The 15144-nt window shown below is 43.2% G+C and overlaps 1 protein-coding gene across 2 annotated transcripts in view; it reads left to right on the forward strand.

Moving 5' to 3' along the window:
* The first annotated feature begins 7725 nt into the window (after window positions 1–7725).
* The window catches only part of gng2 (guanine nucleotide binding protein (G protein), gamma 2), an 84742-nt gene continuing 77323 nt past the window's right edge, over window positions 7726–15144 (forward strand). The window contains exon 1 of one of the 2 annotated variants that reach the window (XM_043697640.2): window positions 7726–8279. The gene's annotated coding sequence lies outside the window, so the exon portion shown is untranslated. The remainder of the gene's footprint in view (window positions 8280–15144) is intronic. The other variant, XM_043697637.2, reaches the window with a different exon arrangement.

The following is a 15144-nucleotide window of genomic DNA, read 5'->3' on the forward strand; positions in this document are numbered from 1 at the left end:
CTGCCATTGATGTTAGACTTAACAGGCTATAATTCCCTCGGGTGACTGTCTGTGTGGAGTTTGCACATTCTCCCCGTGTCTGCGTGGGTTTCCTCCGGGTGCTCTGGTTTCCTCCCACAGTCCAAAGATGTGCAGGTTAAGTGAATTGGCCATGCTAAATTGCCCATAGTGTCAGGTGCATTAGTCAGAGGGAAATGGGTCTGGGTAGGTTACTCTTCGGAGGGTCGGTGTGGAGTTGTTGGGCTGAAGGGCCTATTTCCACACTGTAGGGAATCTAATCTAATCTAATTATCCTTCCCACCTTTCTTGTAAATTGGAACAACATTTGCTATCTTCCAGTCCTCTGGCATCTTCCTATTACCAGAGACAAGGTTTAAAAAAATTGGGTCAGAGCCCCTGTAATGTCTTCCCTTATCTCCCACAACAGACTGGGATACAACATTCCTGATGAAGGGCTTTTGCCCAAAATGTCGATTTTCCTGCTTCGCAGATGCTACCTGACCTGCACCATTCTAATCTTGACTGGGATACAACTCGATCAGACCCAGGGATTTGTTCACTTTTAAAGCCACCTCCTTGTTTCATGCATCAATTTGTTCAAGAACTTCTTAAGTTCTATACTTGCCTCCTTCTCTCAAGTAAAGACAAATGTGAAATATTCATTTAACACTTGACCAATGTACTCTGGCTTTGCACACAGATTGACCCCATGGTCCCTAATAAACTTTTATTCTTTCACTGGTTATTTGCTTCCCCTTGGTATAATTGTAGAATTTCTTGGGATTCTTCCTAATCTTCTCCACCAGTAGTTGCTCATGCCCCTCCTTGCTCTCCTAATTGCTTTATTGAGATTCCCCCACACTTTTGACACTCTATGTTTTGCTCCCTTTGTACCTGTTGTTTATCTCTCTTTCCCTTTTTATGCAGTTCTGAATATTCATAGACATCCAGGGTTCTCTAGGCTCTCTAAAAGGACCATGTTGGGTCTATACTCACCCCAGTATCTTTTTGAACACCTCCCACTGTTCTACTGTAGATTTATCCTCAAGTAACTCTTGTGGGTCTATTTTGCCCAGACGTGCCTTATTTTAATAAAATTTACCCTGCCCAATCCAAAATCCTTTTTTGAAGACTGTCTTTCTCCTTTTCTATAACAAACTTAAAATGTTGTTTTCACTAAAATGCTTCCCCACTGTCACCTCGAATATCCAGTCCAGCTCTGCTATGTCACTTGTTGGACCTTCTACACGTCGATATAACAAGCTCTTCTGTATACTTTAAGAAACCTGTCCCTCTATACTCTTTACATTATGATTATCCCAATTAAGATTGGGGTACTGTCTTTGAAATCCCTTAAAATAATTACACTTTTATTGTTTTTACATGGCTTAGTGAATTCACCCCGTATTTGTTCTTTCCCAAGATCCACAAGCCTGACCACCCTGGCCGACCCATTGTCTCAGCCTGCTCCTGCCCCACCAAACCCATCTACACCTACTTCGATGCTGTCCTATCCCCCCAGTCCAGGAACTCCCCACATACGTTCGAGACACCACCCACACCCTCCACCTCCTCCAAGACTTCCATTTCCCTGGCCCCCAACGCCTCATCTTCACCATGGACATCCAGTCCCTCTACACCTCCATCCGCCATGACCAGGGCCACCAAGCCCTCCGTTTCTTCCTCACCCGACGTCCCTAACAGTACCCTTCCACCAACACTCTCATTCATTTGGCTGAACTGGTCCTCACCCTTAACAATTTCTCCTTCAAATCCTCCCACTTCCTCCACACCAAAAGGGTAGCCATGGGCACTGGTATGGCCCCTGCTATGCCTGTCTCTTTGTTGACTACGTAGAACAGTCCATCTTCCGTAATTACACCGGTACCATTCCCCACCTCTTCCTCTGCTACATTAATGACTGCATCGGCGCCACCTCGTGCTCCCACGAGGAGTTGAGCAGTTCATCAACTTCACCAACACATTCCACCCTGACCTTAAATTCACCTGGACCATCTCTGACACCTCCCTCCCCTTCCTGGACCTCTCCATCTCCATTAATGACGACTGATTCAATACTGACATTTTTTACAAACCCACTGACTCCCACAGCTACCTGGACTACAACTTCTCCCACCCTGCCTCCTGCAAAAATGCCATCCTGTATTCCCAATTCCTCCACCTCTGCTGTATCTGCTCCCAGGCGGACCAGTTCCACCACAGAACACACCAGATGGCCTCCTTTTTAAAGACTGCAATTTCCCTTCCCACATGGTTGAAGATACCCTCCAATGCATCTCATCCACATCCCGCACCTCCGCCCTCAAACCCCACCCCTCCAACCGTAACAAAGACAGAACTCCCCCAGTCCTCACCTTCCACCCTACCAAGCTTTGCATAAACCACATCATCCACCGACATTTCCGCCACCTCCAAACAGACCCCACCCATTTCCGCTTTCTGCAAAGCCCATTCCCTCCGTGACTACCTGGTCAGGTCCACGCCCACCCCCAACAACCCACCCTCCCTTCCTGGCACCTTCCCCTGCTACTGCAGGAATTGCAAAACCTGTGCCCACACCTCCCCCCTCACCTCCATCTAAGGCCCCGAAGGAGCCTTCCACATCCTTCAAAGTTTCACCTGCACATCCACCAATATAATTTATTGTTTCCGTTGCTCCTGATGCGGTCTCCTCTACATTGGGGAGACTGGACGTCTTCTCGCGGAGCGCTTTAGGGAACATCTCTGGGGACACCCGGACTAATCAACCCTACTGCCCCATGGCCCAACATTTCAACTCGTATTCCCACTCTGCCTAGGAGATGCAGGTCCTGGGCCTCCTCTACCACCATTCCCTCACCACCCGACGCCTGGAGGAAGAATGCCTCATCTTCCACCTCAGAACACTTCAACCCCAGGGCATCAATGTGGACTTCACCAGTTTCCTCATTTCACCTCCCCCCACCTTACCCCAGTTTCAACCTTCCAGCTCAGCATTATCCTCATGACCTGTCCTACCTGCCAATCTTCCTTCCCACCTATCCACTCCACCTTCCTCTCTGACCTATTACCTTCATCCCCACCCCCATCCACCTATTTTACTCTTTGCTACTTTCTCCCCAACCCCACCCCTTCCCATTTATCTCTCCACCCTGGAGGCTCTCTGTCTTCAGTCCTGATGAAGGGCTTTTGCCCAATATGTCGATTTCCCTACTCCTCGGATGATGCCAGACCTGCTGTGCTTTTCCAGCACCAGTCTAATCTCGACTCTGATTTCCAACATCTGCAGTCCTCATTTTCCTTTGTTCCTCTATTGCCCATTGACTGGGGGTATAATATACTCTTAATAGCATGATTGCCCCCTTTTTATACCTAGGTTCGACCCACAAAGTCTCACTTGACGATCCTTCCAAGCTACCATCCCTCCTTACTGCAGTAAATGAATTCCTAACTAACAAGGTCAACACCATTTTCACATCTGTATCCTTTGATTCCTGCCTGAAAATCATATACACCAGAATGTTATGTTGCAAGTCTTATACTTTCCACAACCATGGCTTTGTGACAGTGATGACATTGCAGTTCCATGTGTCAATCCATAGCCTAACACATCTGTCTCACTCCAGCCTCACCTTACCCCTTTGAGACACAACTGAACTTGATCTGTCTTGGTTATGCTGTTTTACCATTGAATGAAAGCACTGTGACCCCTGCCCTTGATGAACTAATTTAAACTCTTCCCAACAGCATGTGCAAACTCTCTGGCAAGGATGTTCGTCCCATTCTAGTACAGGTTCAATTGTAGAGATCTCACATTCCCCAGAAGTAGGTCCTAGTCATTCAGAAACTAAAACAGACATTGCTGGAAAAGCTCAGCAGGTCTGGCAACATCCGTGAAGAGAAATCAGATTTAATGTTTCAGGTCCAGTGACATTTCCTCAGAACTGATGGTAGCTGGGAAAGTGTCACTTTATATGCAGAAGGTAGGGTGGGTGAAGGGATGAAGGTGATTGGGGATAGAGCCGAAAGAGAGAGAAGAACAATTGGATAGACAAAGGAGTGGATAATGATCTGGCTGGGAAACTGAATAGCTGTTAATGGTGACTGTTAGTGGCTAACAATGTGTTGTGTGTGTAACAGCAGACTATGTGATCACAAGGCCTGGTGAGTGGGGTGGGGTCTAGGACATAGGACAGTTCAGGCCCTAAAGTTATTGTACTCGATATTAAGTCCGGATGGCTGCAGTGTCCCCAAGCAAAACTGAGGGGTTGTTCTTCAAGCTTACACTGAGTTTTGCTGGTGTACTGCAGAAAGCCTGAGACAGAGGTATTGGCCAGGAAACAGGGTGGTGTGTTGAAGTGGCAGGCAACTGGAAGCTCAGAGTCATGTTTGCAGGCAGAACATAGGTGCTCTGTGAAACGGCCACCCCGTTTGCACTTTGTTTTCCCAATGTACTGGAGACTACATTGTGAGCAGACAATGCAGTAGACTAGATTGTTTCACGTGGAAGGTGTGTTTCGGCCTTGGACACTAAGGATGGAGGAAGTAAAAGGGAAAGTGTTACACCTTTGGTAATTGTAGAGGAAGATGCTGTGTGGCTGTTGGGGGGAGTGTTGAGAGTGAAGAAAGAGTGGACCACTGGTAAGGGCCTCAACATACTTTCCAGGTGAAGCAGTGCTTTACCTGCACTTCACAAAATCTAGTCTACTACCTTCACAGATCACAATGTGGTCTCCCCTACACTGGGGAGATGAAGTGTAGACTGGGTGACTGGTTTGCAGAACACCTACGTTCTGCCCACAAAAATGACCCTGAGCTTCCAGTTGCCTGCCACTTCAACACACCACCCTTTTCCCAATAGCCAAAATCTATGTCTCAGGCTTGCTGAGGAACCTTGATTATCCGAATGACATGGGCAGGGAGTATTTCATTTGGTTACTCGAATGCCAGATAATCGATGCCAGATAACATAGGTAGCCATGCATTGGAACCTTGCGATCTTGTTCAGATAATCTGAAATTCTGTTAGTCAAATGCCTGATATTCAAGGATCTTCTGTATAATGTTCAATAACTTTAGGGAACAGGAGAATCGACGTTTCAGGCATAAGCCCTTCTTCAGGAATGAGGAAAGTTTGTCCAGCAGGCTAAGATAAAAGGTAGGGAGGAGGGACTTGGGGGAGGGGCGTCAGAAATGTGATAGGTGAGGGTGATAGGTCAGACTGGGGTGGGGGCGGAGAGGTCAGGAAGAAGATCCCTCACCTTGACCTATCACATTTCCGACGCCCCTCCCCCAAGTCCCTCCTCCCTACCTTTTATCTTAGCCTGCTGGACAAACTTTCCTCATTCCTGAAGAAGGGCTTATGCCCGAAACGTCGATTCTCCTGTTCCCTGGATGCTGCCTGACCTGCTGCGCTTTTCCAGCAACACATTTTCAGCTCTGATCTCCAGCATCTGCAGACCTCACTTTCTCCTCAATAACTTTAGGGCCTGAACTGTCCTATGTCCTAGCCCCCACCCCACACACCAGGCCTTGTGATCACATAGTATGCTATTACACACAACACATTGTTAACCACTAACACCTTCCCAGCCAGATCATTATCCACTCCTTTGTCTGCTCAACTGTTTTTCTCTCGCCTTTGAGCTCTATCCCCAATCACCTATCATTTACTCCTTACCCCCTCCTCCTACCCCATCATCTGCATATAAACCAACATTTTCCCGTTGCCATCAGTTTTGAGGAAGGGTCACCAGGTTCCCTCCCCCCCCCAATTTCTCTTCACAGGTGTTTCCAGACTGACTGACCTTTCCTGGCAACTTGTGTTTTTGTTTCTGATTTACAACATTTGTAGTTATTTTGGTTTTCACTTTCTCCAGACATGTTTGCCATAGATCACAATAGAATCCAGTAGCACCCACGTGCTGCAGTCTTGACGCATAAAGAATCCTGCTATCCTGAAATAATTTAATTAATTACCACCAACTTGTACACAATTTTAAAACAGAACTACATACCAGATACGCACCAAACCACTAGCTCAACTAGCTTTTATTTGTAGTGGAGCAAGATCAATTCCTAAATGGCAAGATATACTAAAAAGCAAAAGCAAAAGGATGCAATCAAACACTTTCTTCTCCTTTCCATCTTCATCAAACTCCCCACTTTAAAAAAAAAACTCTCAACTTTGAACACAATTTCCTCAATGCATTTGTTTTCCTCCCGCTGCACTAAAGGACATATTTTTGGGAACTGAATGGGGATTAGAAACACACCAGATTTAACCAGTTAGCTAAAACTTCAATCTTATTTGCATAGTACCTCCCATTTACCGTTAATTACCGACCAGATTTGGATTTTAAGAACAGAGTTTAAAAATAAAAATTAACACAAACTCCTCACTAACCAAACCCAATTGTTCAATTTCCTGAGCTACAAAACATCACCTGCCCCGCCACCTTAGTGATGCTGTAATTAATTAATTAACTAATTAAATTTAATTAATGCTTTCAGCTCTTCTGTGTTTTTTAAAAATGTTGTTGAATATTCTACGTACCCTTATTGAAACTCCTTAGTTTGTCTGATTACTATTAAATAGGAAATATCCAATGACCTACCTGTTTCCAGATGTTGGGTTTTTGTCTGTATTCTGACTCAGAACCAACAGTTGGTATTCCACTGTGCCCCACAGTCCTCCTCCATGATCTTATTGAATGGTGAGCAGGCTTGAAGGACTGAGTGGTCTATTCTTGTTCCTTGTTTATACATTCAAATGTACTCCTGTCTATATATCCCACTTTCTTGTATTCCTCACGCCTATATATCCCACTCATGCATACCCAATTTCTGTATACCTAACTCCCATAGAACATAGTTCAGTGTATTATATATCTTATTTTTCTCTGTAACGTGCTCACCTCCTAAATATCCCATTCTTTTATATGCTGTTCTCAATATTTATACTCCATTCCTTCTCACTGAAACCCCTGTCTTTATACTCCCACTGATGTGTCGTTCTTTACAGCCCCACGCTCGCCTTGCTGAAGTCTTGCGTTTTTCATCCCTCTACCGTCTTTGATATCTCGCTAAGCTCTAATAAAATTGAAGTCAATGGGACTGAGGGTGAAATCTCTGAACTGGTTGGAGTCATATCTAATTCAAAGGGAAGATTGACATGCATAGGCAGGTCTGGCCAAACGTGTACTGTTCGTATCCAGGTTGAATTACAGTAGTATGTAGTACAAAATGTTTAGAGATCACTGGTTCACAGAAATCAATAGTAAATCCTCAGCTGTCACCCTTCAGGAATTGGGCTATGTAGCAAGTGAGTAGGGCGCTCAAAAGAAAGAACACATGTACAATCTGTTATCTGTATCATGTCAATACTTGTCATGACTGGAACTTTAGTTGTGAACAAATCACATGCTTTTTCTTGAGAAAGACGTATACTTGACGCACGCAAAGAAAGAAAAAGATTCCAGTTTTAAACCTCTGAGGATTAGGTTCTGATTACTGTTCTGTATCTGCTGTGCAAAGACAGCGGCGTTGCTACATTTACATAAACAACACAGGAAATCAGTCATTCATCGTTGCCATGGTAGCACTGGGGAAATCCATTTTATTAAAGTTCACTGTGCCCCTCTTAGGAACATTACAAACAAAGAACTGCAATAAAAGAAGTAGATTGGGTGCAGATATAATAAAATAACTCTGAGTTTTAATATAGGAAATCTTTGCTGCTGAATGTTTGTCTAGCTGGTAGTGTTGTTTAGGAGGCACCCCTTCATACCAGCAGCTGGGAAGAATGTAAAAGTCACACAGAGGTTTCTGTTGTTGGGGGGGGCGAAGCAAGCCTTCAGAATGATTTTTTTCATTTATTTAATATTTCAGATACCAAGATGAATTCCTTTGATTACTTCACCTAATGCTTCAAGCCAAGCTCAGAGATCAGAGCATTGGTTGTAAAGTGTGGTGAAATTGATACAGAAATAAGCAGTTGAAAGGAATAGTAGTAAGGAAGGAAGCACAAGGCACACAAGACAGAAGGGCTAAATGAGAGAGAAAGAGAGGCAGAGAAGGGGAAGTTACAGCAGCTAGAAAGGGGAGGAAGTGGGAGACCTGCTGCTTCCTGTAGACAGAATGATGATTGAAGACAAAGCTGGGTGTGGACTCGTCTCTCAGGGCTGCTGCCTACACAGCTGGTAAGCTTGGATTCTCCTGCATATTTAACCAGTTTTAAGAAGAGAAGAGTGAATATCTGCTTTCAATTTAATGACCAAGGTAAATTAGCTTTTTTCCTTTCCTGTTTTTAATACTACACTTAAGAATTCTGTTGATGAGTTTATTTTTTTTGCCAAAATAGACTTGATTGCATTTGGGACTGCAAATGTTAAAGATCTGTGTGTATTATTCCACAAAATGATATTATCAACAACTGTACAACAACTAATACTGAATATTTGATCATGTTGGTGTTAAGAAAATGTAATGCTTTTAATCTGAAAGCTTGCAGAAACCAAGTATGTAGCTGTTAGCAGCGAGAGGAATAGCTGTCCGCTGTGAGGGTAGAATGATTTAATTGTAATTCATTCAATGTGATTGGGAATTTGTGCTATATCACTTAATGCTGACTGTAAATTTTATGCAAAATAACACACCAACAGTCAGCAGCTCAGTTCTTTTGCTAACACTATATATCACAAAGGAGCCAGTATGGATTTTGCTGTGCAAATGTGTTTTCATGTTCATATTCTCATTGTAGCTAAATGTCTATATTTATAAAATAATTCTTCAAACCCAATATATAAAATAACAACAGTGTAGTAATAATATATATAATAAAGACATTTTTAATATTTGAATTACTGTAATTCTGAGAGCTGTTGAGATGACTAAATGGGGCAATGCAAAATCAATCAGTTTTTTTCCCATAATATCAGGGTATCTGCATTGAAAAGTCCATCATATAGAAAAAAGGTGTTGATTTGGTTGCCAGTAATAGCATTTAATTAGTAACTACAAATGCTATTTTTAAATGTTGTGAAATCACATGACTTATTTAGACTGCACCTCCTCCATTTTATTGAAGAAAATATAGATACCTCAAAATTAATTCAGTGATTCATAGCTGCATGCTACATTAATGTCTTTTGAATTCTGTAGGACTGTGTCTTGAAACATGGTAACTAGACATTGAAGAAAAGATAGTTTCTGATCTGAAATACCAGTCAAATAATTTGAAGTAAAGGCAGAAAATGCTAGAAATATTCAGCAGGTCAGGGAGTGCCTGTGGAGTCATAGACCCAGAGCTCTGCACAGCTTCTCTGCACAGTTTTCTCTTCATAGCTGCTGCTTGTCAAGCTGATCATTTCCAATTTTTAACAAAAATTGTTTCATTTCAGGTTTCTAACGTCTGCAGCATTTTGCATTAGAGGCAAATAATGTCTTCTCATTATGGATTCCACAACCGTTGAGTTTTAAGTTTTTGATTGGTGACTCTATTTTGTGTTATAGGTCATACAGTTTTCAAACATTAAAAAAAATATTGTGGACAAACTTGTATCAAAATAACCTTGGCTTTGTATAGTCGCTAATTGGCTTTTATTGTGTAATTTGAGACTTGTTTAATCAATTGGTTCCATATTCAAGCTTAATGTGCTCAGGGGAATGTAACTGTTACACAAATGTGAACCATTTGGGAAATTATACACACAGCAGTCTCTGAAAATTTACAGGCTGATGGGATTTCCAATGTCCCTCCTAATCTGAGAAAGAGATTTCGGTTGCCATCCATAATGATAGACACTTCAGAATCAAATTTCTGTTTTAGACAGTATATTCCCTGTGAACAGTCTGTTACATGGAAACATTAGTGAAATCCAATAAGCATTTGATCTTAATAACATTTAAATCAGTTGCCAGATTTATTCTGCTGTCAATGGTTATTTTTACTGATGTTTAGACATGTTAGCTAGACTAGCTTATTGACCAACACTACTTATTAAGTTAATAATATTGTGTTCAATTGTTAACTGAATTATGAATCCAATAATTAAACTGTAGCACTTATTTCATTGTCACAAGGAGGTTCAATCTGATACAGATACCAATACAAGGAGTCTACAACTATGGCTTCCCATTGTCCAACAATTGTTCATTCTGTATTGATGAATAAATTACAACAGGTGTTTGCACTGAATTAGATATGATCACAATGATTCATTTATAGAAGTACAGATGTTGCCTTTGGATGTGAAGAGATTGGCACAGTACTGTCCTGGTATGGTTGTAACTGGTACCATTATTACTCATTACTTTAATGCCACTTTCAACAACAATAGCATTAGTTCATAGTCAGAGTTATTTAAATTCAAGAATAAAGTGAATGTTGGAAAATGGTACCATGTTGTAATAGTTTTGTATGTACAATGATCAATGAACATATTATTATAAAACAGGTTTTGGCTGTTCTTTCTTTTAAACTTAAGGAGACCTTTTAATCTGAATGCAGAAATTGTTGTGGCAGAAATAGACATTTTTAGTGGCAATGAGAGATGTCACACTGCATGGAATTATATAGGAATACAAAGGGAATGTGAGTCAGAAACAGCCATTTGGTCCAACCAACCTATCCCTTAGGTTAACCTTCATTTACATTCATTTCTACTCTTATATTTCCTCATTTAAATCCATCATTGTAATCTTCAATTCTCTTCTCCTCCAATACTTTTTGCTTCATCACTCCATGAGGTCTTGAGCTTGACAGTCTCACTACTCTTTGGGTGAAGAAGTATCTTCTGAATTGTATATTGAATATCTTGGCTACTATCTTGTGTTGGAGAAAGTGAGGACTGCAGATGCTGGAGATCAGAGCTGAAAACGTGTTACTGGAAAAGCGTAGCAGGTCAGGCAGCATTCAAGGAGCAGGAGAATTGACGTTTCGGGCATGAGTCCTTCTTCAGGAATGGGGCTGAAGAAGGGCTCATGCCCAAAACGTCGATTCTCCTGCTGCTTGGATGCTGCCTGACCTGCTGCGCTTTTTCAGCTACAATCTTATGTTGGCAGTGTTTATATTATGCCTTCCCCCACAAGTGGAAACATTCTCTTTTCATCCGCTCGATCAAAATCTGATGTAATTTTAGACCTCGATTAGATTGCTTCTCAGCATTTTTACATCAAGAGAGAAGAGACGCAGCCTACTCATCTGTTTTGAGATATATCTCCCCATGCAATTTGGTGTTATTTGCCATCTCTCTATTGCCTCAATCACCTTTGCTTTTGTAAATATAGTGCAGAACTGCCCTGTAATACTAAGTATAACCAAGGTTTGACACCAGTTTAGTACAGCTTTCTTATTTTTCAATTCCATTCCTCTAGAAATAAAGCCTATTGCTTGGTTTGTCTTTTGGAAGCCTTGCTAAAGAGTGGTGCAACTTCTTGCGGTTGATACGTTTGCATATCTTGATTCCTTTTCTCCTCTCTCCCTCATCTAGATCTTCCAAGTTTTATTCTTCCTGCCATAATGTACTACTACACATTTGTGTGTTGAGCTTCATCTGCCAAATGTTTGCCCATTTTGCAGATTTATTAATTTCTTCCTGTAACTTATTTCAGCCCTCCTTGGTATTGACTACCAATCCCCCCTCACAATTTGATGTAGTTTGCAAATTTAGAAATTGTGTTTGTATGTTAATGTAAGTTAATATAAAATGTGCATCCCAGCACTGGTCTTTATGGAACACCATTTCCCTGCCTCTTGTGGTCTGAACTGCCATTTTCTCTCACTTTCTGCCTTTTTTCAAAGTCAGCTGGCAATCCATTCTGATATTTGTGTTCCAACTTCACATTCTCTGACCTTATTCATAAGTCTATTATGGGACACCAAAATGGGCTTTTGATGATCCAGATAAATTATATCTACTATATTATCACTCTCTACCTCTTTAAAAAAAAATCAGTAAAGTTAGTTAAACAAAATGATCCCTTTGTAAAATTCATGCTAATTGTTCATGATTATTTCTTTTCTCTTGTTGTCCTTGAGATCCCTACATTAGTTAGGATTCCACTATATTTCTGTAGTTCCTGGATAACCAGGAGCAATGTTACAGATTTTAAGGCTGAAAAAGAGAAGTTTTAAATGAGATAAGCCTGACAATGGCAACACTTAAGATGTTATTACAGAAAAAAAAATGTCATGATTACTGTGGTATGTGCTGATTCTTAGTATTACTGATCTCAAAAAAGAGAATAATGGTTATTGGCATCAGAAAAAATAATGGTGTTTTACTGATCCTGTTTTTCTTCTGCTCAAAGGTTGAAAAGATCTAAAGGGACTCTAAGATATATCAGATATCCATTCTAAGTGTCTGAAACCTTTGGGGCTTGGGTTAGGATCGAATGGTGCAGGAGCACTGGACACCTCAAAATATCAGAATTTGGCTGGGTCTGAGGAAGTCTGCATAAGTGAAGGTGCACTAGACTTATGGAATGGTATTTATTGCCTTCCCCTGTGGCACGTTGCCAAGACGTTGGCAGATACAAATACTGCCACCTTTTGGCCTCCACCCTGATTAAATCCATGACAGCCTCTCTGTTATGAATGAGGGCATGAACTGGGCAATTAATGCCCACTTAAGGATTGTATCCTGCTGCTGCTGGTATTAACATAGCGGTGGGTGACATTGTGACATGAGGGGAACAGCAGAGTGCCTGTTTCTTGTGCTCTTCTATGGTGAGGCCTCTTATTCAAAGGCATTCTGTCTGATCAAGGTCTGGAAATTGGGAAGACAGGGGTGGGGACACTGCACTGAGAAGCCCCATGCCCTTACTGCCCACCACTTTCCCTCATGACCTCACTCTGTAAAGCTTCTCCTGCCATCATTAGACTCTGGCTTGTGTCATTCTAAACTGACATGCCAGGAGCTGCCACCTCATGCCCACCTGCACCTCACCCACCCACATTCCTGCTAAAGGACTTATGCCCAAAACGCTGCCTAACCTGCTGTGTTTTTCCAGCACCACTCTTTTCGACATCATCTTCCCAGTAACACTGCTGAATGGAAGAGCTGTTGGTCTGTGACTGGCTTGGCAAGCAGAGACTTACTCCCTCATGGAAGGCCCCTTCCCTGGCCTTCTGTTACATGCCTGACTCTCTCATAATTTGAGACTGTTTTCCTTCCCCCAGAGAAGGGAATGTGGGTCTCTTGCTGGCTCTACAATGAGCCACCCTCATGCCTCCAAAGATTGCCTCCTATTTTGGGAGAATCAGAACAACGCAAGGCTAGGGGAGTGAACTGGGTGTAATGGGGGGGGGGTTAGGGCACTACCAATGTAAGTAGACCTGATGGACCTGAGGAAAGCATTCCTCCTGCTCTGCAACTAACACAATCTTACTTAATGGATTGGGGTTTTCTCACTTCTCTTTACTTGCCGGAGCCTGCTGGGAATCCCACTCAGTGTTTTGCAAATTCAGTTAAACGAGTGACCATTGACTTACATGGTTCCAGATGATAACCTTGCCATTAGTCACAGGTATTGTGTAACCATCAAACCTTCAAGCTGTTGGTTTGCAGATCCCTTATGTTGCAATGGATACAGACAGTTATTATGGTTGCTTATATGATTACATCTATAATGTTTAAATGTTCTTAGGTTTGGGGGAAAAAAACATACAGCTAATTCTTTTTGGCTAAGTGCAAGTTGCTTCTAGTTCTGTTTCATGATTCTTCTCACGAGACCCAGTAAGATTTCTTGCTGTGTCTTACCAAATGTGCCTCATTATCCACATACCCTGCCCTCAGTGCATTCCTCACATCTGATCCTATCCTGATCTCAGCACACGCTGTTGCTGAAAGAACTTGTCACTCACTGAAATCTCTGCTAGACCTTCACTTTAAAGTTGAAAATGTGTTGCTGGAAAAGCGCAGCAGGTCAGGCAGCATCCAAGGAACAGGAGAATCAACGTTTCGGGCATGAGCCCTTCTTCAGGAATGAGGAGGGTGTGCCAAGCAGGCTAAGATAAAAGGTAGAGAGGAGAGACTTGGGGGAGGGGCGTTAGAAATGCGATAGGTGGAAGGAGGTTAAGGTGAGGGTGATAGGCCGGAGTGGGGGTCAAGAAGAAGAGGTCAAGAAGAAGATTGCAGGTTAGGAAGGTGGTGCTGAGTTCGAGGGTTGGGACTGAGACAGGGTGGGGGAGGGGAAATGAGGAAACTGGAGAAATCTGAGTTCATCCCTTGTGGTTGGAGGGTTCCTAGGCAGAAGATGAGGCGCTCTTCCTCCAGCCGTCATGTTGCTATGGTCTGGCGATGGAGGAGTCCAAGGACCTGCATGTCCTTGGTGGAGTGGGAGGGGGAATTGAAGTGTTGAGCCACGGGGTGGTTGGGTTGGTTGGTCCGGGTGTCCCAGAGGTGTTCTCTGAAACGTTCCGCAAGTAGGCAGCCTGTCTCCCCAATATAGAGGCGGCCACATCGGGTGCAGCAGATGCAGTAAATGATGTGTGTGGAGGTGCAGGTGAATTTGTGGCAGATATGGAAGGATCCCTTGGGGCCTTGGAGGGAAGTAAGGGGGAGGTGTGGGCGCAAGTTTTGCATTTCTTGCGGTTGCAGGGGAAGGTGCCGGGAGTGGAGGTTGGGTTGGTGGGGGGGTGTGGACCTGACGAGGGAGTCACGGAGGAAGTGGTCTTTTCGGAATGCTGATAGGGGAGGGGAGGGAAATATATCCCCGGTGGTGGGGTCCGTTTGGAGGTGGTGGAAATGACGACAGATGATACGATGTATGTGGAGGTTGGTGGGGTGGTAGGTGAGGACCAATGGGGTTCTGTCCTGGTGGCGGTTGGAGGGGCGGGGCTCAAGGCGGAGGAGCGGGAAGTGGAGGAGATACGGTGGAGAGCATCGTCGATCACGTCTGGGGGGAAATTGCGGTCTTTGAAGAAGGAGGCCATCTGGGTTGTACGGTATTGGAACTGGTCCTCCTGGGAGCAGCTGCGGTGGAGACGAAGGAATTGGGAATATGGATGGCGTTTTTACAGGGGGCAGGGTGGGAGGAGGTGTAGTCTCGATGTAGCGGTGGTGCCAGTGTAGCTGTGGAAGATGGACTGTTTCACATATCCTACGAAGAGGCAGGCATAGCTGGGACCCATGCGGGTGCC

Source organism: Chiloscyllium plagiosum, unplaced genomic scaffold (assembly GCF_037043375.1).
Source record: "Chiloscyllium plagiosum isolate Xiang-an unplaced genomic scaffold, Cpla_swu_hap1 HiC_scaffold_8, whole genome shotgun sequence".
Taxonomy (NCBI): domain Eukaryota; kingdom Metazoa; phylum Chordata; class Chondrichthyes; order Orectolobiformes; family Hemiscylliidae; genus Chiloscyllium; species Chiloscyllium plagiosum.